At 42.4% G+C, this 22939-nt stretch overlaps 4 non-coding genes across 4 annotated transcripts; 2 read left to right on the top strand and 2 right to left on the bottom strand.

Moving 5' to 3' along the window:
- Positions 1 to 795: 795 nt before the first annotated feature.
- Positions 796 to 869, bottom strand: trnat-ugu (transfer RNA threonine (anticodon UGU)). Its single transcript has one exon. It is a non-coding gene; the product is annotated as a tRNA-Thr (tRNA).
- Positions 870 to 3273: 2404 nt separating this feature from the next.
- trnae-uuc (transfer RNA glutamic acid (anticodon UUC)) lies at positions 3274 to 3345 on the top strand. The gene has a single exon. It is a non-coding gene; the product is annotated as a tRNA-Glu (tRNA).
- Positions 3346 to 9475: 6130 nt separating this feature from the next.
- On the top strand, positions 9476 to 9557 carry trnaf-aaa (transfer RNA phenylalanine (anticodon AAA)). Its single transcript has one exon. It is a non-coding gene; the product is annotated as a tRNA-Phe (tRNA).
- An 11241-nt stretch (positions 9558 to 20798) lies between these two features.
- trnat-agu (transfer RNA threonine (anticodon AGU)) lies at positions 20799 to 20871 on the bottom strand. Its single transcript has one exon. It is a non-coding gene; the product is annotated as a tRNA-Thr (tRNA).
- Between the last annotated feature and the right edge of the window lie 2068 nt (positions 20872 to 22939).

Genomic DNA, 22939 nt, shown 5'->3' with positions numbered 1-22939 from the left:
GATGGAACATCCACAACCCTCTGGGTAGAGAATTCAAAGATTCACAACCCTTTGGATGAAGTAATTTCTCCTCATCTCAGCCCGAAATTATCGACCCTTTACCCTGAGACTGTGCCCCAGTGTTTTAGACTCCCTGACCAGCGGAAACAATCCCTGTGTCTACCCTATCAAGCCCTCTCAGAATTTTACAGGTTTCAATCAGATTAGTTTTCATTCTTCTAAACTCCAGAGAATAAAATCCTTTCATTTTAGGACAACCAGCACATTCCAGAGATCAATTTAGTGAACCTTCCCTGCACCGTCCCCAATGCAAGTCTATTTTTTTATAAATGTGGAGATGAAAACAGCACACGGGATTCCAGATGCCGTCTCACCAAAACCCTGTAACAAGCCTTCTTTATTCTTGCTCTCCAATCCCCTTGCAATAAAGGCCAACATGCTGATCCTGCATGCTAACTTTCTACTTTGCTTGTACAAGCACAGCCAAGTTTCTTTGAACATCAGCACTTACAGATTTCTCACATTTTAAAAGCATTCTGTTGTTCTCATTTTTATAACCAAGTGAACATAATCGCACCTGCCTACTTTAAATTGCATCTGCCATCTTGTTGCCCACTGACATGACCTTCCGATACAGGTTTTGTTGAAGAGCCATACAGACTCGAAACATTAACTATATTCCTCTCCGCAGATGCTGTCGGACCTGCTGAGTTTTTCCAGGTATTTTTTGATTTTGGATTTACAGTGCTCTGCTCAAAAGTTACCTTGTTGCCAAATTTCATAAAAGTTAATTGCAGGCCCCAGTGAGAATTGAACTCACGACCCCTGGTTTACAAGACCAGTGCTCTAAACCACTGAGCTATGGAGCCAACTACACTATACCACTCACAGTAAGTCTCCTAGTGGAACGAGGAACAGGACAACATTCTGCATGAATGATATTTGATAGACCTGGAAATGCCTGAAAGGGAGAACAGGAAGTTAAAGATGCGACATGAAAGCGGCAGAATTTGAAGTGTTCAGTTGCTTTCAGTGATGAATGTCTGCCGCGGTAATGTGAGAGATTTTACTGCCGACTGTTTACACTGATACAAATATCACTCCTGACCAACCAATCACAACTGCTCTTTGAAAGCAGCGCGCCAGGCCGAATGGCCTCTTTCTTTGCTGTAACTGTCTATAATTTTATGTTTCCCAGCATAATTTCCCAGTCATTCCGACATTTTATTACACGCTTGGGGGAATGTACTTTCTTACATTCTCGCTTTTGAAGTCAAGACACTGAGCAAACTCAAAGCTTTTCTTAAATTCCTGAGCAGGATTTGGAACCAGACCAGTTGAACGACACGATATTGGTGCCAATCCTTCACTGCAGCTACCCCTTAAAAACACCTCTGGTGAAAGTGTCTGAAAAATGGCAAATGTGGCCCAGATAAAGCACGTTGCAAGAGTTCTAGACAGCTTTCCTCGTGATTTAGAGGTAAGGATTCGGCCATTTCACCGCCGTGGCCCGGACTCGATTCCCGGCCAGGCAATGAAGGTTTATTGGTCTGGTACAAACTGTTAAAACAGGCCTGATTTACTTATTGATTGAAAACGGAAACGCACAAGAGCTCCGCCCGAATCAGTGGAGTGAGAGTTGAAGTTTTACATCAGAGCTGCAAATGTCACACGTGGAACAGCTTCGAGAAGAAATACAGTTCCTAATGTCCGAGGGGTATCATTTTGGACTGTTTGTATTTACAAATTCATGCTCTCGATGTGTCCATTGCCTTAACCACTCGACCACACGGACTCGGTGTCTGTTTAAATGTTGCTCAGTGAAAATTTCAATCGCCCTCCGCTTTGTAACATACGGACACTTAGTAACTGAACAGTCTCCACTCAGAAATACAGAAAGAAAATTCCTCCTGAACCTTTTAAACCGGTTTTTATTTTCTCTGTACGATTTTAATATGAAGCCACACAAGTAAGGTGAATAAAGTGGGGATTGCTAAAAACGAGGAACTGAACCACATTGACACACACAGCGGGACACTCACAGACAAACAGACATCGACAGTGACAGAGGGCTAAGGAGAGACAAACATCCAGAAAGATAGGATGTCACCAAACTCGCTCAGTTTTACTCCATTTCCGTCTGCAGATTTCGCAAATCCTTGCAGATGAATGGAAATAAGAAAGCGCGGAAGTTTTTGTTTGATTCTATTTACCCGATAACTAATTCTGTTGGTCAACATCGGGAATAATGAGAACCGCAGTCAGCAAACCAACATTGAGGAAACCCCGATGGATGTCAGAACCATCGCCCTCAACACTCGTCCGCTACTAACAGCACTTCCTTCGGGAAAACATGTCCATATCATATCAGAGCATTCAGGAGATGGCGTATTGGCATTGTCACTGGGCTAGAAACCCAGAGATAAAAGCAAAATACTGTGGATGCGGGAAATCTGAGTTAAAAAAGAAAATTCTTGAAAAATTCAGCATGTCTGGCAATATTTCTGGAGAGAGAAAAAGAATTAATGTTTCAATTCCGTGTGACTCTTCTTTGGAGTTCTTTGAAAGCAGCACACAGGGCCGAATGGCCTCTTCCTTTGCTGTAACTTTCTATAATTTGATATTTCCCAACACCACTTCTTTCACACTCATTCTGCCATTTTATAATCCACTTTTGCGAGTGGGTTCAAAGCTCAACTACGTGCACAAGACTGGAAGGAGCCTGCGACTCTGGATAATCGGCACTCTGCACATTCCTGTCATCAGTGTCTGGGAGAATCAGGAAGATGAGATCCCAGATTATCTTTACCATGTCATCTGCAAACCCCTTCTTTCTAAAATCCTTGGGTCCCACAATCTCTGTCCCTGCTTTCCAAGGAAAGCTTGGGTTCATGAACTGACTGTGTCTGCATCAAACAGCTAATTGACCTGGGAGCTGGACGGGCAGAGGGAGCTGGAGGCGAGGCAGGGGCAGAAGCAGAAACAGATGCGACATGAAAGTGTTGAGAAGTGTGTCAGTTACTTTCAGTGATGAATGTCTGCCATGTGTTCCCTTGTCAGTTTCACAACAGCCGCAGTGATCAGGTTGGTGGGTTTAAGGAATTGACAGTTACACATGAGCAGCTTGTGGGGATATTTCACCTCACTGTCAATTTCATGTCCCAGCTCACAGAAACTGTTGTTGTAATTGACTGAAGAATTCATTGCATTTAAAATGGAAACATGGATAAAAGCAGCGTCAATAAATGAAACGGAAACGAAAATTTTCTTGTTTCCCTGGTGGTCTAGTGGTCAGGATTCGGCGCTTTCACCGCCGCGGCCCGGGTTCGATTCCCGGTCAGGGAATGCAGTTTTATTGATCTTGTGGAATTGTCAAAATGAGTATTAATTACTTATTGATTGAAAACATTTAGCAGCTCCACCAGAATCAGTTTAAGTTTAGGCTCAGAGCTGGAAATATCAAACTTAGAACAGGCTGGGAACAAAGATAGAAGCGGAGTGAAAGAAGGACAAGAGAAGGGCTGTTTGCAAAGCACTGGCCAGAGGGATGGTGGTGCCAGGCAAAATATGGGTGGGAGAAGGGAAAATTCTGGTGCCTACTGTTTGCATTGACAAAAATATCACTCCTGATGGATCAACCAATCACAAGACTAATTGAACGACACATTATTGGTGCCAATCCTTCAGTGGAGCTCACCGCGACCAAAGAGCACTGTTACCATCAGCCTGTTATGTAACTTCTTGCAGTATATCTGCTGAACAATATAAGCTTATCACAACTCTGCTTTCTTCACAATGAAATCCAGTGCGAAAATACGAGAAATTTCAAAGCTGAACAACGTAGACAAGACTGGAAGGAGAGTGTGACTGTGGATAATCGGCACTGTGCACATTCCTGTAATCAGTACCTGGGAGAATCAGGAAGATCCTGGTGTCTCTTTAGCCTGTTATCTGTAAACCGATCAAGTTGTGTATTACGTTCGCACTAACTGACTGTGTGTGGTCAAACAGCTCCTGGAAGGGCGGAGAGAGCTGGAGGTGAGACAGAAAGAGATGTGACATGGAAGTGCTTTGAATGAGTGGTGAAAATCCGTCTTGTGCCAGTTTCAAAGGAACAGAGGTTGGTGGTTATTTGTTTGAAAGAAGCTGCACTCATCGTGCGGCGAGCTCACGACCCTGAGATTTAGAGCCTTTGATCTACCAGTTGAACTAGCCGGACACACATAACATATGTATCTCATATCCCAACATACATGGAGACAACTGTTGCTTTCCACCTGGATCCTCAGCTTGTTCTGAATTTCAAAGTGTAGAATGTAATCGAACTACACAAGCCCCAAGGTTGCAATACATTCCTCTCATTCATCAATAACATCATTCATATCTTCCACTTCTTAGCTGCACCTCCTTCCAAACATTGCAAACTCCTCTTGCATCTTTCATCCTGATATTTTTCTCTGTAACATTTTCATCTGAAGCTGCACAACTAATGTGAATACAGTTTGTGATGGTAAAAATGTGTTCACCTCCTCGGGAACTGAACCACATTGACACACACAGAGGAACACGCACAGGGATAAACACCGAGACTGACAGAGGGCAAGGGATTGTCTCTAAGGAGAGACAAACTGCCAGAAAGCAAGCATGACACCAAGTTTTGCTCCATTTCCACTGCAGGTTTCGTGAATGAACAGAAGTAGGAAAACGTCCACTTGTTTTGATGGATTTTATTCAATATAATCGATAATTAACTTTGTAGTCACAGAATAAAACCAGGAATAATGAGAAGCAGGAAACTCCAATGGATTTGGACTCCATCGCCTAACCACCCGGCTACGATGACTGCCCCTCTGCAGAGGGTAATTTTGTTGGTATAAAGTTGTAGGCGGCCATAGCAGAGAAGAAGGACATTCGGCCCATCGTGTCCGTGCAATCTCACGGAAGAGGAATTCAGCAATCCCGCCTTTTCTCCGCAGCCATTTATATTTTTATTGTCTCTCCTCAGTGTTACTGTTAAAGTGAAACACGGCACACACCTGCTTTAACTGTGAGCTGGCACCTTTTCGACCAATAGGGCAATTTTAACAGCACTGGGATTTGAAACCACGCCTCAATAAAAATGAGACCTTAAACCATTAACAACCACTACAGCTGCGCTACCAAGCTCACGATGCTATTCCACATCGCCTTAACTGGGTCTGGACTCCATCACCTGAACCACTCGGCCACGATGACTGGTCCTATGGAGGGTTTAGTGTTGTTGGTATAAAATTATAGATGGTTACAACAAGGGAGGAGGAAATTCGGCCCAGTCTGTCCATGCCAGCATATGGAAGAGGAATTTAGCTAATTCGACAACCCCACATTTTCCCCACAGCCATTTATATTTTTATTGTGTCTCCTCGTTCTTCCTGTTAAAGTGAAACACCGCACACACCTGCTCTAACTGCGAGCTGGCACCTTTTCGACCAACAGCACAATTTTAGCAGAAGTGGGACCAGAAACCACGCCTCAATAAAGAGTGAAACCTTAAACCATCACCTACAACATCTCAGCTGAATTACCGAGCTCAGGATGCTATTGCCCATTGTTACTGAAACAGAACAGAATCAAAGCAGCAACAATACGTCATAAGGCCCCATAAGCCTCCTCCGTCACTTAATAAGATCATGGCGGATCCCCAACCTCAACACCAATTTCTCACCCAATCCCGATCGCCCTTCATTCCCTTAGAGTCCAAAAATCAGGAGAATTTTTGGATGCTTTTTCTTCCATTGATCCGAGAGTTCTGTGGACACCTGGTTGAAATCAACAATAATAAGAAGCACTGTTGGTAAGATTTGAACTTTCCTCGGGAAACCCCAGTGGATTTTAAAAACATCGTTTTCACCACTCAATGAAGAGTGACACCTTCAACCACCTAGAGCGAATCTACCGAACTCAAGCTATTAGTGCCCATCACCTTGGCTGGTATTGCTACTCAAATAGAACAGGAGCAAAGAATCAGGAATACTTCATAAGGCCCCATAAGCCTCCTCCGTCACTTAACAAGATCATGGCGGATCCCCAACCTCAACACCAATTTCTCACCCAATCCCGATCGCCCTTCATTCCCTTAGAGTCCAAAAATCAGGAGAATTTTTAGATATTTTTTCTTCCATTGATCCGGGAGTTCTGTGGACACCTGGTTGAAATCAGCAATAATAAGAAGAACATTCGGTAAGGTTTGAATTTACCTGCGGAGACTCCAAAGGAAATTAGAACCATCCATTTAACCACTCGGCAATGGTGATTGACCAAGAAGCCAATGCTTTTCATTCATTCATCAATTACATCATTCACAGTTTCCGCTTCTCAGCTGCACCTCCTTCCAAACATTGTGATCCATTTTCCTCAGGATTTGTTTCTGGATTTAATGTTTAGCTGCTTTGTGACCTCATTTTGAAATCAGGATCGCTTCAATATCCAACACAATTTGGATTACAAACCTGACGGACAAACAATGGAAAAACGTCACTCAGTAACACAAATCCCATGGTGCACATTTTCAGATTCACAACAGTTAACTTATCAATAAAATGAAGGAATTTTACAATGAAAACATTTAGAAAGTTTGTGTGACTTTTATTTGTGACTCACTAACTCGGGTATTCTGTAAATGCTGCTCGGAGGTTTAGTGACCGGGATATAATCTACCTCTGTTTTCCTGAGCCTGTGCTCGGCGTTTTGGGAAGTTTGGCCCGGGTTGGAGTATCTTGCGTTCCAGGGATGGGCAGTAACCCGCTGATGGAAGCTGCAGTCGCCGCTTTCTGCTGGCAGCGGGTGATTGGAGAGTGCAGGGCCGGAATATTGCTGCTTTTCTGCTTTTCCCTGTCTTACTCATTGTGGAGCTGAGGAAGAGAGAATCATTGATGGGTTTGTTTCAATCCAATGTAATAAATTTCATAAAATTCCAATGTGCTAGATATCGGTACATGGTATGTCTAATTGTTTTCTCATTATATTTGAAATTAATATTCGAAAAAAGGCACTTACCTGGGAGCTCACTTAATAACAGTGGAACTGGCAACATTTTGGGGGTCTTTCGTTTCAGCGCAAGTAGGGGATTTAAAGTGCAATTCATGCAACTGTTTGACAGTCAACCTGTTGGCATGGGAAACTCTTTCGAGTTATCAACAGTCACAGATTGCAACTCTTTCGAGTACAATCACAGTTCTTGGTTTCCGGGAGTGGGACATGAACCCACAACCCTCTGATTCAAAGGCGAGGGTGCTATGCACTGAGCCACAGCTGACACCGCCGTTTCAGCGCAAGTAGCCAATGACAGCCCGGAACTGTGTGATAATGCCGATGGTGAGAAAACAGTTAAAGCTTCGCCTCTGAGTGGTCTCGAACCACCAACCTTTCGGTTAACATCCGAACGCGCTGACCAATTGCGCCACCGAGACTGATGAAGACTTTACCCAGGGTATCAGTGAGTTAAATCTTCAGATTGCTGCTACTGGAATGACAATTGTCTCTATCATTTTTACTCTTCCAAAATAAAGAGTGGGGCATTCATTGTGGATACATGGAAACAGTCTGATCCAACCCACTGCAGATACATCCATGTCACCGGGAACCAGCTCCCCTACAACTGGTGCCGTCTCCCTTCGATCCTTTGCATGTCTTAACTGTTACCAAATATTCTCATTGTCCCGAAGCCGAAATTAAGTTTGAATTCCTGATGTGCAGTAACGAGAACGCTGTCAATGTCTCAGATCAGTTCATTTCACTGATAACATCAGAGTCAATATTCCAGCGTCTTAAAGAAGGGAAAGGTGCCTTGACTGTCTCTGGTCAGTCAGACAGTTCACCCTTCATTCTCCTCTAATTCCGGTTCCCAAAGAGTTTCTAAAGATTCACAAAGCTGGAGACTGGGTTTTCTGTTTTGGTTCCTTCTCCATTTTCCCACCTGCCAACTGACAATATTTTCCAAAATCTCATCTCAATTGCCTTGCATCGTGTCCAGGAATGAGGAAATTCAGTTTTGTGGAGAGATTATAGAGACCGGGATTGTTCTCTTCAGAGCAAAGAAGTTTAAGTGGAGATTTCATGGAGCTGTTCGAAATAATGTGGGTGGGGGCAGTGGGGACGGGCGGCTGGATGTTGCAGAGAGGGAGATACTCTTTCCACTGACGGGGGTCAGTAACCAGAGGATTGGGATTTAAGGATAGTTAAGGAAAGACAGACTTGCATTTATACAGCGCTTTTCCTGACCAACGGATGTCTGAAACCACTTTCAAGCCAATTAAGCACTTTTTGAAATAAAAACAGAAAATACTGGAGAAACTCAGCAGGTTTTGCTTTCCACAGACACTCTCAGACCTGCTGAGTTCTACCTGCGTTTTATGTTTTTATTTCAGATTTCCAGTATTTTGGTTTTATTGAAGTACTTTCTGAAGGAGAGTCATTGTTTTCATGCAGGGAGTACGGCAGCCAATCGCTGCTCAACAAACACCCAAAGCCAGGGACTTGACAATGCGCAGATCTTATAATCTTGATCGAAAGATAAACAGTGACCAGGACACATGACCACATCCTGCTGTTTTAACAAACTTCAATCTGCAAGTTTTGATGATGGTTCTGGCCAGTTTCGAACGAGGCAATTCTTCACATATTAGATAAACATGATAACCACTGCCCTGCAGAAACAGGGGACAGGAGAAAAGCTCAATGGGTCTCAGTAAAATGTTAAGCGGTGTCATCATGCGGCAACACATTGAGTCTTTATTTTGAAGACATGGAATTCAGCTGCTCTCTTTGGGGATGCTGGAGACAGACTGATCCAATAATGTCATCATCAAAAGGCACAACTGTACAAGAGGCCCATAGTATCGATGTCAGTTTTCCACAAAGAGCTTTCGAGTTAATCTCAATTTATTTGTCTCTTTCCATAACCCTGAATTTTTTTCCCTTTCAAGTCATTGTCCAATTCCCTTTTGAAAACTCTGAGTTAAGAGAAACAATATTGAAAGAGGCGCAGGAGCTGCTGCCGTGTCCTTGCTCAGTGTGTGAAAATTAACAAAGATTCCCTGACTCATTGAGATGAAGGGTTGGACTCTGAATTCTTTTACAATTATTCAAATTTTAAAAATAGTTGACTTCAGATCGAATTTTCACAAAACAAATGTCTATTCTGACCAATCATCTCCTCATTTTCCTCAGTCGATACCTTTTACCAACATTTCATTGAGCAAACACGCACAGTCACCACAGGGAAAAAAACACATCATTTGAAACATTGAAATAGTGAAAAACTGAAATAATGAAGTTAATAGTGGAGATGATTTCTGTATGTTACAAAGTGCAGGTTGATCTGATTAACTGGCGGACTTGGTTCGAGTTTCCCAATGACCTATTTCTGCTCCTTTGCTTCTGTTCTATTTCGATGATAATCCCAGTGAAGGGAATTAGGAGCATCGATACGTAACGTGGTAGTGTGGCCCAGCGGTCTAAGGCGATGGATTAAAGCTGCAGTCTCTTCGGAGGCGTGGGTTCGAATCCCACCACTGCCAAGCGTTCAGGTAATGTACCTTTCTGGATCTGCAGCAGCCCCATTCAAATCAACAGACACCAGCGGAGTGTTCTGTGTTTTATTTTCATGGGAAGAACGAGGAGAGGCAATATAAATATGAATTTCTGTAGGGAAAAGGCGGGGTGCGGAACTGCAGGAGTTGACGTGCCCTTCCAGAGAGTCGACATGCTGAATGACCGTCTGATGTAGCCGTCTATGATTTTATACAAACATCATTAATCCAAATCTGGGGCTTGGATTCGTGACTGAGTGTTTAAGGCGGCATGTTTTGAATGCATTGGGATCTCCACACGTAGGCTGGAATCCTGCCAATTACGCTTCTTATCATTCCTGAATTTTACAGTGTATCTGCACAATTAATTGTCCGAATAAGTTGCATAAAAACCATCTAAAACCTCCAGCGTTCTCGAATGTCTATTCGTCTGCAAACATTCACAAAAGTTGCAGCGAGAAATGGAACAAAAACGGAAACAGGTTGGTGTCAGGCTTGATTTCTGGGTGTTTGTCTCTCCTTAGAGACAATCCCTTGCCCTTTTTCACTCTCGGTGTATATGTCTGTGTTTGTTCCTGTGTGTGTGTCATTGTGGTTCAGTTCTCCAAGAGCATGAACATCTTTTTCCCATCACAAACTTTATTCACATTGGTTGTGCAGTTTCAAATCAAAATGTCACAGAGAAAAATATCAAGATGGAAGATGCAGGGGGAGTTTGCAATGTTTGGAAGGAGGTGCAGCTAAAAAGTGGAAGCTTCAGCGAGAAGTTTTCTTCTCATTTAACACGAGATATGGAACCAGATCTGGGAGGTATTTGTGTTGGTGTAAACAGTAAAGCCTCCCTTATTTCCGCTATATTTTGCCTTGCACAAACATTTCTCTGGTTAGGGCTTTGCCACCTATCACAGCCCTTCTCTCATTCCCTATCTTCACCTCTATATTTATTCTCGACCTGTTGCACGGGTGACATTTCCAGCTCTGAGGCAGATCTCCAGCTCTCACTCCACTGATTCTGGTGTAATATTATGATAGGATCCATTTGGATATAAACCGAGACAGGGTCAGGTGCAGTAATACTGAGACAGGGTGGAGTGCACAAATTATTGCTACAACATCTTCAATAATATAAAAGGAAACTGGGTCAAGTTCAATAATTACTGAGACAAGGTCCAGCGTATTAGTAATAGACGTGGCCTTGTGTAATGTAATCACAGGCATGGTCTGCACTGAATACAAAAAGACAGGGTCTATTTCAATATAAACACATGCAAGGAAACGTCCAGCGGAATGTCAGCAGAGACATGACCTAGTTTGATATGAACAGAGAGATGATCTAGTGTGACGTAAACAGAAATGTGATCTCGTGGGTTATAAAGCGAGGAAGTGCGGGGTGCAGCAACAGATGAGGCAGTAGCGTGTGTAATTTGAACAGAGACATGGACTGAGGGAGTAATAAAGGAGACAGGATCTAGTGCAAGGAAACTGACACAGGGTCTAGTGCAGTTTAACTTGATAAAGGACCTTGTGCAATATAAATTAAAATAAGACCTAGTGCAATCAGTCCTAACCAAGTACCTAGATTAATAGCAATAGAAACATGGACAAGTGCAGCAATGAGAGAGACTTGGCATAGTACAATAGTAACAGAGAAAGGACATTGTGTGATATAAACAGAAAAATTGATATGCGCAGCATTAACTGTGAAATTGTCTAGTTTAGTATGAACGTGGCAGAGTAAAAAGTGAGACACAGCCTCGTGTGATGCAAACATGAGCATGTTCTGTTTTAGTATTAAAAGAGACAGGGCCAAGTTCAGTAACAATTGAGACACGACCTAATGTCATGTTAGCCGAGAGATGATTCAGTGCAGTCATAACTGAGAGAAGGTTTGATACAATATAAAGAGGGCCCGGACCCGGTATATCAACAGAGATTGGGCTGAGTAAGAAAACAAATAAACATGACCTGCGGTAAAATGATCAGAAATATGACCCTGTGATATGATCAGAGACGGAGTCTAGTTTAATTTGAACAGAGATAAAGCCCATTCCGGTAACAATTGACACAATGACTGTTTAATGTAAAGGAACCTCGGCTTCACTGCCATCTGCTGGACAAACGCTGCTATAGTCAATGCCGTGTAAATGCTAATTTCAGTTAATGCTTGTTATATAAATCATTGAATCATGGAATGCTTGCAGCACAGAAGGAGGCCTGTAAAGCTTAGGAGATTTTGAGATATAAAACCATTTTAGTTAATATATCTACGTTCCGAATTCTTGATTTATATTAATGGAGTATTTAATTGTGCCTGACCTAAAAAGTTCCCAATAAGTGGTATTTAAGGATCAAGTAAAATTTATGAAGCAATATTATCAGGAAGGGAGCTCCAAAGACTCACGACCCAGAGAGAGAGAGAGAGAGAAATCGCCTCATCTACGTTTTAAAGGAGCAGCGCCTTATGTTTAAACAGTGATCCCTGGTTCCAGATTCTCCCATAAGACAAAACATCCTCTGTACACCCTCGCTGTCAAGGACCCCCAGAATCTCACATGTTTCAACCAAGTCGCCTGTTACTCTTCTAAACTCCAGCCTAGCCTGTCTAATCTTTCCTCATAAAACAAACTGCCCACTCCAGGTGTGAGTCTGGTAAACTTTCTCTGAACTGATTCTAACGCATTTACATCCTTCCATAAATAAGGTGACCAAAACTGCACACAGTACTCCAGATGTGGTCTCACTAGTGCTTTATGTAACCGAAGCATAGCATCCCTACTTTTTAATTCAATTCCCCTTTCAATAAATGATAACTTTCTATTTACTAATTACTTGCTGTACCTGCATACTAGCCTTTTGTGATTCACACACTAAGACATCCAGATTACTGAATCTCAGAGCTCTGCAATCTCTCACCATTTAGATAATATGCTTCTCTTTTATTCTTCCTGCCAAAATGGACAATTTCAAATTTCTAATATTATACTCCGTTAGCCAGATCTTTGCCCACTCGCTTTACCAATCCATGTCTTTTTGTAGCCTCCTTATGTCCTCTTCACAACTTACTTTCCTACCTATCTTTGCGTCATCAGCAAATTTGGCAACCATCCCTTCCATCCCTTCATGCAACTCATTTATACAAATTGTAAACAGTTGAGGTCCTAGCACTGAGTCCTTTGGCACACTACTCGTTACACCTTGCCAACCTGAAAATTCAATTTATTCCTGTTAGCCAGCCAATCTTCTATCCATACTAATATGTTACCCAATATACGATGGGCTTTTGTCTTCCATAATAATCTTTGATGTGGCACTTTATCCAATGCCTTCTGCTAACCTTACTACAGTATATCTATCGGTTCCCATTTATCCACAGGCCATGTTACTTCATCAAAATCATGCTGGCTCTCCCTGATTACCTTGAACTTATCAAAGTTATCTGCTACAGCTTTTTTTCATAGTAGCTTCTAATATTTTCCCCATAACAGATGTCAACCTAACTGGCCTGCAGTTTCCCACTTCCTGTCTCCTTCCCATTTCTATCCCAAACTAAAGGGACCTCCGCTGAATCTAGTGAGCTTGGAAAAACATTAAAGCAATGCATCAACTATCTCACTAGCCACCTCTTTTCAGACCCCAGGGTGAAGTCCATCAGGACCCGGGCAGTTGTCAGCCCGCAGCTCCAACTATTTACTCAGTACCACTTCACTGGTGATTGTAATTTTCCTGACTTCCTCCCTACCTTCCATTTCCTGATTTGCAGCTGCCTCTGGAATGTTAATTGTATCCTCTATAGTAACTACTGATGCAAAGTACCTGTTCTATTCATCTGCCATTTCCGTGGTTTCCATTAACAATTCTTCAGACTCACTTTCTCTGGTGCGAACGATCACTTTGGTAACTCGTTTCTTTACAGAAAAAATATTCATAGAAGCTCTTACCATCTGTTTTTATATTTGTGGCTAACTTTCTTTTGTATTTTATTTTATTCCGCTCCTTATTTAACATTTAGTCATCTGAAGCTGTTCCTTCTCTTCTGCCCAATCTACTGGCATTCCACCTATCAATGCACAATCATATATTTGTTTTCTTTAAGTTTGGTACTATCATTCACCTTTCTAGTTAACCAAGGATGGTGTGTTGTCCCCTGGACATTTTTTTTACTCGCTGGAATGTATCTATCCTGTGTATCTTGATATATGCCCTAAAATGTTTACCATTACTTCTCTATTGACCTATCCATTAACTTAATTTGCCAATTCACTTTAGTCAGTTCTGCTTTCATGCCCTCATAATTGCCCTCATTTAGCCTTAAAAACACAGTCTCGGACTCTCTCCTCTCTCCCTCAAACAGAATGTAAAATTCAATCATGCGATGGTCACTGCCACCGAGGGGCGCCTTCACCATGAGGCCATTAATGAATCCAATCACGTTGCACAATACCAGGTTTGATATAGCCTGCTCTCTCGAAAGCTAACAATCCCGGAAGCATTCTATCAGCTCCTCATCTGGGCTACCTTTGCCCATCTGACTTTCCCCGTCTATACGTAGTTTAAAATCTCCCATGATTATGATCGTGCCTTTCCGACAAGTTCCCATTATTTCTTCCTCTATGCTACCATGTGGTTACGATTAGAAGGCCTGCACACGACTCCTACCAGCGATTTCTCTACTTTCCCATTTTACATCTCTATCCAAACCGTTTCCACCAAACCATCCTGCTTTCAAGAGTTTTGGTCATCCCTCTCTATTCTGCTAAATGATCATTAACTAGCAGAGCCATCCTTCCACCATTTCTTCTGTTCATGTCCTTCCAAAATGCTCTTTGATGTCCTCCTGCAGCCATGTCTGCAATGGCTATCAAATAGTACTTCTTTATTTGTGGAAGAATCAAAATTAACCTCTTTCATTGGCTTGGGGTGAGGCTCATTTGGTGTCACTTCATCTCTGTATCTAAAGCCATGAACACTGAAGACAAATCTGCATCTCTTATTCCCTGGGCCCCCGGATGTATATTCAATTGTGAGCAAGTAACACACCCCTGTAAATACAGAACTATTGCAAACAATGTTATATATTCTTATCAATAATACAACTTATCGTATATAGCCACGTCAACACTTGTTTTAGCACCATACCAGTGATACGATACATTATTAGTAAATGTTAATAACACTTCCTACAGTTATGTCAGGACAAAGGCTGCCCTCCAATACAGATCTTCTGCTCTACGGATATGGTTCATCAATTGAACCAAGTCATAGATCATTTAGTTTTAAGATGAGGTGTCGTGTTAAGTTAAAGCTGCTGAATTCACCTTTTTTGTTTATCCGTTTGAAACTGACAAAGAATCCCTCAACTGCACAATTCAAATAAAACAAATATAATTCATTGAACCTAGGCTTCTCGGTACCTTAAAGTAATTAAGGCAATAACACCAGTTCCTGCTCCCAGCCTAAAATCTACATAGCCTCAGTAGCAGAAACTCAAACTGAGCTGTAAAGATAACATAAATATTATTTCATATCAACATAAAACCCTATAATATTCGTAGTTTTATCACTACTTAAAGGCCTTTCCGTTCGTTCTTACTGTTCTTGTACTGTGAAGGAATAGTTCATCTCCTGCCACCCTCTGTCTGCTCCCCGTAGGCCAGATGTTTCCCTCCTTTTCATATAATTATCCAATTCCATTTTGAATGCCTCGTTTGTCACGACCTCCACCACATCTTCACGCAGTCCATTCAAGGTCCTATCCACTCTCTACACGAGAAAAAGAGTTTCCTTGTGTCGCTGATGCTTATTTTCCCAATTACCTTAAATCTGTGCCCCTTGGTTCTCCATCCTTCCACCAATTGGACCGTTTTCTACTTTCTACTCTGTCCAGACACATCTAGATTTTGAATACATCTATAAATTCTACCTCAACCTTTTCTTCTCTATGGAAAGCACTCCCAATTCCTCTAATCTACCAGTTTAACAGGAGGTCCTCATCCCTGGAACCATTCTCGTGAATCTTTCCTACTCTCTCACTGATACGTTCACACTTTTCCTAAAGTGTGGTGCCCAGAACTGGACGCAAATGCTCATGCTGAGACTTTAACAGTGTTCGAAAAACTCTTTGCTTTTGAACTCTGTGCCCCAATTTATAAAGCCTCAGATACCATATGCTTTATTAACCAGCCTGTCAGCAATAACAACAGAGACAGGACATCGTGTTATATAAACAGCGCATGGACTTGTGCAGCATTAACTGTTACTTCCTCTGGCTTAATATGAACATGGCAGGGTCAACTCAAGTAATAACTGAGGGAAAGCCTCGTGTAATGCACACAGGCACATGTTCCAGTTTAGTACAAAGGGGGACATTGTACAAGGCATTAACAATTGGGACATGAAGTTTTGTGATATTAGCTGAGGCATGGTTCCGTGCAGTCATCAGTGATAGTGTCTCACAGAACAGAAAGAGGGCCTTGGTTGAGTATGCTAACAGTAGAGATTAGGCCGAATACAGAAATAAGTGGGACATGACCTCCTCTAATTTAATCAATGACACGACCTAGTGTTATTTAAACAGGCACGGGGTCTAGTTTGATATGAGTGGAGACAGGGCCAACGCAGCAACCATTGAGAAATGTCGGCCTCACGCAATTTGAGCAATCACGGTTTCGGTTCCATCTGCTGGACAAACCTTGCTATTGCAGATGCTGTGAAAATGCTGATTTAATTTACTGTTTCTGATATCAATCATAGAATCGAAGAATTCTTACAGAAAAGTAAGAGGCCATTTGTCTGGCCCGTGCTAACCATCTAAAGGAGCAATTGACCTAGCTCCATTATTTTCCCCCAGCATTTTTTCCCTTTTCCGAAAATGATGCCATTTATTTTTGAAAGCATCAATTGAATCTGCCTCCACCACACACTCAGCCTGTCCACTCCAAATCCTAACCACTCACTGCGCGAAAAAAAGTTTATTTTTAAATGTCGCCGTTGCTTCTTTTCCTGATTATCTTAAATCTGTGCCCACTTGTTCTCGAATCTTCCACCATTGGGAACTCTTTCTCCCTGCCTACTCTGTCCGGACTGTCATGATTCAGGACAACTTTAACAAATCTCCTTTCAAACAGGGTATGGCAAGGGAAGAAAACGCTAATATATTTGTGTTGTTGTTACAAGAAAATAACATAGGTGGAGTGCGAAAATATGATCGAGTGAGGGCAACACAACTGATGCTAGCCGGGATATAATTGTAGTAAATATGTATTTTTGTTTAATCTTCTATGAAAGAGGGAACAGTTAATATGTACATTTGATCCGCAAATGAGATCATAGGCCTTTCAGGGATAAATTGCTACATTTATTACGTTAGCACCAGCATGGTTGATGAAGAGCTGTGGAAATTCAGGTGAATCACTCCACGGCCCAGATAAGATGCATCCGAGGATTTTCATGGAAATAAGCGAGAAATCTGCAGGTTCTGTCATAAATCTGTGAAAAATGATTGAATTCTGCAAAGACGCCTGGCGAGCAGATAAAATAAAATGCATCGTTTATTGTTCTTCGGTAAAATGTTCGCAAAAGTGAGCCAGGAAATCACAGACCATGAGTTCCCCCTCGTAAACCCGTAAGAACGGAAAGTTTTTATGGGGCATGTGGAGAGAAGGAGCCAGTAAGTGTCCATGAAGGAAAGGACTTGCTTATCTAGTTGACTGATCACTTTGAACGTGAGCAAAAGGAGATTCATGGGGCAAGATAGACAGTGGATGTGATGCATTTGGATTTCTGCAGGCTTTCTAAACAATTCCTTTGGAAAGGATGGGACCCTGGAAGAAATATCGCCACTATCAGATGGAGGACTGCAAGGGAATCGGAATTAGTTGATTGACAGATTCCAGATTGTAAGTTTACAGGGATTGTATTCGGACTGGAAGGATATTAACGCTAGGATCCCACACTGTTCTGTTTCATTCCGCATTAGTTTAAAATGATAATAAATGAAGCCAGAAGATCAATGCTTAAAACTGCAGTGGGGGAAAAGGCTAATGAAGATCATAAGTGCACATCTGATCAGGGTAAGCTATGGGCGGATTTAAATGCGTGTAAAATAGGCAAAAAGGCAATGGATAACATTCCTCAGAGAGGAATTCAAAAGTTGCCACATTTAGATAAGGAATTAAGGAAGGAAATATCACATATAGAAAAAAAAACCGGTATAGAAAAAGAAAAAATAAACTGGTTTCTGTCTGAGAAGAGTTGATTATCTTTCAACAATGAGAAAAGCAAATGAGGCCCTGGGACGGACACAGATTCCCTCTCTCCATGTTTCCTGACGCCTTCCCCGGCATAGTGCCAGCCTTGCCGCCTTCCAGCCTGCCTCTAATGGACCTGGAAAGTTCAGGTTAATATTCCACTGGGTGTTCGATCTATGGAGCAGACTCTCGAAAGCAGGGAAGCCGTTAACATTGATTCTTACAGGAACACAAGAACAGGAGCAGGAGTCGGCGGAATGGCCGTCGATCTGCTCTGTAATTCAGAACTTGTGCTTCAACTCCATGTTCCCGCCCTTTGCCCATATCCCTTAAATCCCCGAGACACTGTAACTCTGCCAATCCCGAACTAAAGTGGATGGAGAATCCAGAGCTCTCTGGGGTAGAGAATTCCAAAGGTTCACAACTCTTTGAGTGAAGTAATTTCTCCGCATATCAGACCAAAATGTTCGGCCCCTTGTCCTGAGGCCGTTCCCCATGTTTTAGATTCTCTGACCAGGCTGTAAAGATGTGAAAATAAATTATCTCCCGTATATTGTTTGTGTTTGATATGTATAATTTCCCCCCTAGGACCAAGAATGTGAGAAATGGAGAACATTATCTTGGAGACATAAGTGGTAAAAAAGCTTTAACAAGATCCAATGTGTCGGGTTGAACATTGACAATGTATTGCAGAGGAATTACAGAATACAGCAAAGTTTAACTACTCCCATTCTGAATGAGATTAGAGTCTGATAACAGTACCAAATGTGCACATTGCACTCTGAAATAACTTTCAACAACCAGCTCCAGCCAATACCTCCAATGGGGAATGATGAGAGAGTTCATGTACAGGGTCAGGTGTTAAAAGAGCGAACGCTGCTGCAAACTTCAATCCCACACAGTATTGCTCCATATTCACAATTCGTCAATATGTTTTCAAATGCAGCCATGCAGTAACTGAACTTCTCTGAGGCTGGCAAACAGCATCGCCTGTAGTGGCGGTGAGGTGCCAGCAGAGGGTAGGGTTCTATCACTTTAATCACAAGACAATGAAACGGGTTTGAGTCGAGGCTTTGACCCTTTTAATTCATTCATGCGGTATTCTTTGCCACTGAATAAATTCATTTATCTAAAATTCTTCAGCTGGAATACTTGCATCATGTATCCTAAATGCATTGTCAGCATCCTGGAGGTTACCATTGACCAGAAACTAAACTGGGCTAGCCATATAAATACTGTGGCCACAAGTGCAGATCAGAGAGGCTGGGAATTGTGCGATGAGTAACTCACCTCCTAACTCCCCAAAGCCTGTCCACCATCTAAAGGCACATGTCAGGATTCTGATGGAGTCCTCTCCCCTTGCCTGGATTTGTGCAGCTCCTAAAAACAAACACAAGAAGCTTGACACCAAAGCATCCCACTTGATTGGCACCCCATCCACAAACATTCACTCCCTCCACCACCGACGCACAGTGACAGCAGTGTGCACCATCTACAAGATGCACTGCAGGAATCCTTCGACAGCACCTTCCAAACCCATGACCACCACCATCTAGAAAGACAAGGGCAGCAGGCACATGGGAGCACCACCACCTGGAAGTACCCCTCCAAGTCACTCACCATCCTGACTTGGAAATATATTGCCATTCCTTCACATGCTTCCTCCATTTTCTCGCTTTATTTTAAATGAATATTTATAAATCCATTTGTGTGGGAACTTACTGAATAACAGCAGAAATGGCAAAGTTTGGGCAAGATTTCCTTGTCGCCAAAGGGCACACAGCAGAACCATGTCAGTGATATAAGTAGATGCAGGAAGAGAGGGAGTCTAAGTTGTCTTAAACCATTAAACCTTCAGTTGGAAGCTAACTTCGTTCAAAATGTATGCTATAGAAACACCCTAGTGGTTCAGATTCTGTGCTTTCACCGCCTGGGATCCATTCACTGTCTCGATGTTGTGCAAAATGTCGTAACTCGCACCCAATTTATGGTTTGGAAAAGAGTCACATTAAACTTGAAACCTTCACTCTGTTTCTCCTTTCACATTTGCTGTCAGACCTGCTGAGAACTTCCAGCACTTTCTGTTTTTATTATAACATGAATTATTGTCTTTATCATACACATGATCACAAGAAATAAGAGCAGGAGTAGACCACACGGCCCATCGAGCTTGTTCCATCATTCAATTCAATCATGGTTGATCTTGGGCTTCAACTCCATTATCCGTTCCCCATATCCCTTAATTCCCCGAGAGACCAAACATCTGTCCATCCCAGCCTTAAATGTATTCAATGATGGAACATCCACAACCCTCTGGGTAGACAATTCAAAGATTCACAACCTTTTGGGTGAAGTAATTTTTCCTCATTTCAGCCCTAAATTATTGGCCCTTTACCCCGCGACAGTGCCTCAGTGTTTTAGACTCCCTGGCCAGCGGAAACAATCCCTGTGTCCACCCTATCAAGCCCCCTCAGAATTTTATAGATTTCAATGAGTTTGCCTTTCATTCTTCTAAACTCCAGAGAATAAAAGCCCAATTTATTCAGCCTCTCATCGTAGGACAACCAGCTCATTCCAGAGACCAATTTAGTGAACGTTCTCTGTACCGTCTCCACTGCCAGTATATTATTTTATAAATGTGGAGATGAAGACAGCACACGGGATTCTAGATGCCGTCTCACCAAAACAGACTTCTTTATCCTTGCTTTATTACAAACCCCTTGCCATCGGCCTTCCTAATTGCTTGCTGTACCTGCATGCTCGCTTTCTCCGTTGCTTGCACAAGTCTCTTTGAACATCAGCACTTACAAATTTCAAAAGCATTCTGCTGTTCTAATTTTTACGACCAAGTGAACATATTCACACACCTATCTACATTATATCCTACCTGCCATTTTGTTGGCCACTCACATAACCTTCTGATACCCTTTTACAGTGCTCTGCTCAAAAGTGACCTTGCCACCAAACTTCATACTGCTCATGCAGGCCCCAGTGAGAATTGAACTCACAACCCCTGGTTTACTAGACCAGTGCTCTAACCACTGAGCTATGGAGCCACTTGCCATGTCTTATTCACAGTAAGTCTCCTAGTGGAATGAGGAACAGGACAACTCCGCATTGATGATATATGATAGACCTGGAAATGTCTGAGATGGAGAACAGACAATTAAAAGATGCGACATGAAAACGGCAGAATTTGATGTGCTTTCGGTGATGAATGCCTGCCGTGGTTATGTGAGAGATTTTACTGCTGCCTGTTCACACTGACACAAATATCACTCCTGACCAATCAATCTCTTTGAAAGCAGCGCGCCAGGCCGAATGGCCTCTTTCTTTGCTGGAACTGTCTATAATGTTATTTTTCCCAGCATCATTTCCCAGTCATTCCGACATTTTATTACACGCTTGGGGGAATGTGCTTTCTTACATTCTCGCTTTTGAAGTCAAGACACTGAGCAATTTCAAAGTTTTTCATTAATTCCAGCACAGGATTTGGAACCAGACCAGTTGAACGACACTTTATTGGTGCCAACCCTTCACTGCAGCTCACCCCTTAAAAACAGTGGCTGTCATTGCACGATGTTGTCATTTATGATAAAGTTCTGTAGGAGAAACTTATCTCTGGTGAAAGTACCCGAAAAACGGCAAATGCGGCGGAGATAAAGCAAGTTGCAAGAGTTATAGACAGCTTTCCTCGTGACTTCGAGGTGAGGATTCGGCCCTTTCACCGCCGTGGCCCGGACTCGATTCCCGGCCAGGCAATGAAGGTTTAGTGATCTGGTACAAACTGTTAAAACAGGCCTGATTTACTTATTGATTGAAAACCGAAACGCACAACAGCTCCGCCCGAATCAGTGGAGTGAGAGTTGAAGTTTCACATCAGAGCTGCAAATGTCACACGTGGAACAGCTTCGAGAATAAATACAGTTCCTAATGCCCGAGGGATTTCAGTTTGGAATATTTGTATTTACAAATCATTCTCTCGATGTGTTAATTGCCGTAACCACTCAAACATATGGGCTCGGTGTCTGTCTGTTTAAATGTTGCTCAGTGAAAATTTCAATCGCCCTCTGCTTTGTAACATACGGACACTTAATAACTGAACAGTCTCCACTCAGAAATACAGGAAGAAAATTCCTCCTGAACCTTTTAAACCTGTTTTTCTTTTCTCTCTACGATTTTAATATGAAGCCACACAACTAAGGTGAATAAAGTGTGGATCGGTAAAAATGAGGAACTGAAGCACATTGACACACACAGGAACACACACACACACATAAACCGAGAGCGACAGAGGCCTAACGAGAGACAAACAGCCAGAAAGAAAGGATGTCACCAAACCGGCTCAGTTGTGTTCCATTTCCATATGCAGATTTTGCAAATCCTTGCAGATGGAAGCGCGGGAGTTTTTGTTTGTTTCCATTTATCCGATAACTAATTCTGTTGGCACCTGGTTAAAATCGGGAATAACGAGAACCGCAGTCAGCAAACCAACATTGGGGAAACCCCGATGGATGTCAGTACCATCGCCCTCAACATTCGTCCGCGACTAACAGCACTTCCTGAGGGAAAGCATGTTCATATCAAATCAGAGATGACTATGAAGTAAGTCGTACGGCCCGTCGTGTCTATGCTGGCTCTCAGGAAGAGCAACTAAACCAATTCCACTCACACGCCTTTCTCCCACAGCAATTTCTATTGACATTGTCTCTCCTCGTTCACCCTGCCAAAATAAAGAACCACAACCCACCCCTCCCGTATTAAACTGGAGTTGTCTTTTGCTCACCCAAAGGGAATTCCTAACGTGCCCGAAAGTGGGAAGCAACTGAAAATTTGGGAGCGTAGGGATTCGGACCCACTCCTCCAGAGACTGGAACCTGAATCCAGCTCTCCAGTTTGTAGAGCAAATGGAATTAGATTGTAGATATCAGCTCAGAAATAATGATGACCTGTTTGATCAGGGTAAAGTTCTTTTCTAATTCGATATGAAATCAATTGAATAAATAAATAATGTTTGTATCAAAAACTGTAAAAGGAATCCTAGTCCAACTCTTCATGTCATTGTGTCAGGGAAACTTTGTTAACTAAAGCAAACTGAGCATGGATTCTGCAGAAACTCCTTCT

Source organism: Cetorhinus maximus, chromosome 23 (assembly GCF_964194155.1).
Source record: "Cetorhinus maximus chromosome 23, sCetMax3.hap1.1, whole genome shotgun sequence".
In the NCBI taxonomy this organism is placed as follows: domain Eukaryota; kingdom Metazoa; phylum Chordata; class Chondrichthyes; order Lamniformes; family Cetorhinidae; genus Cetorhinus; species Cetorhinus maximus.
Note: the sequence above shows the minus strand (reverse complement) of the source record. Positions and strands in the feature narration are given on the sequence as shown.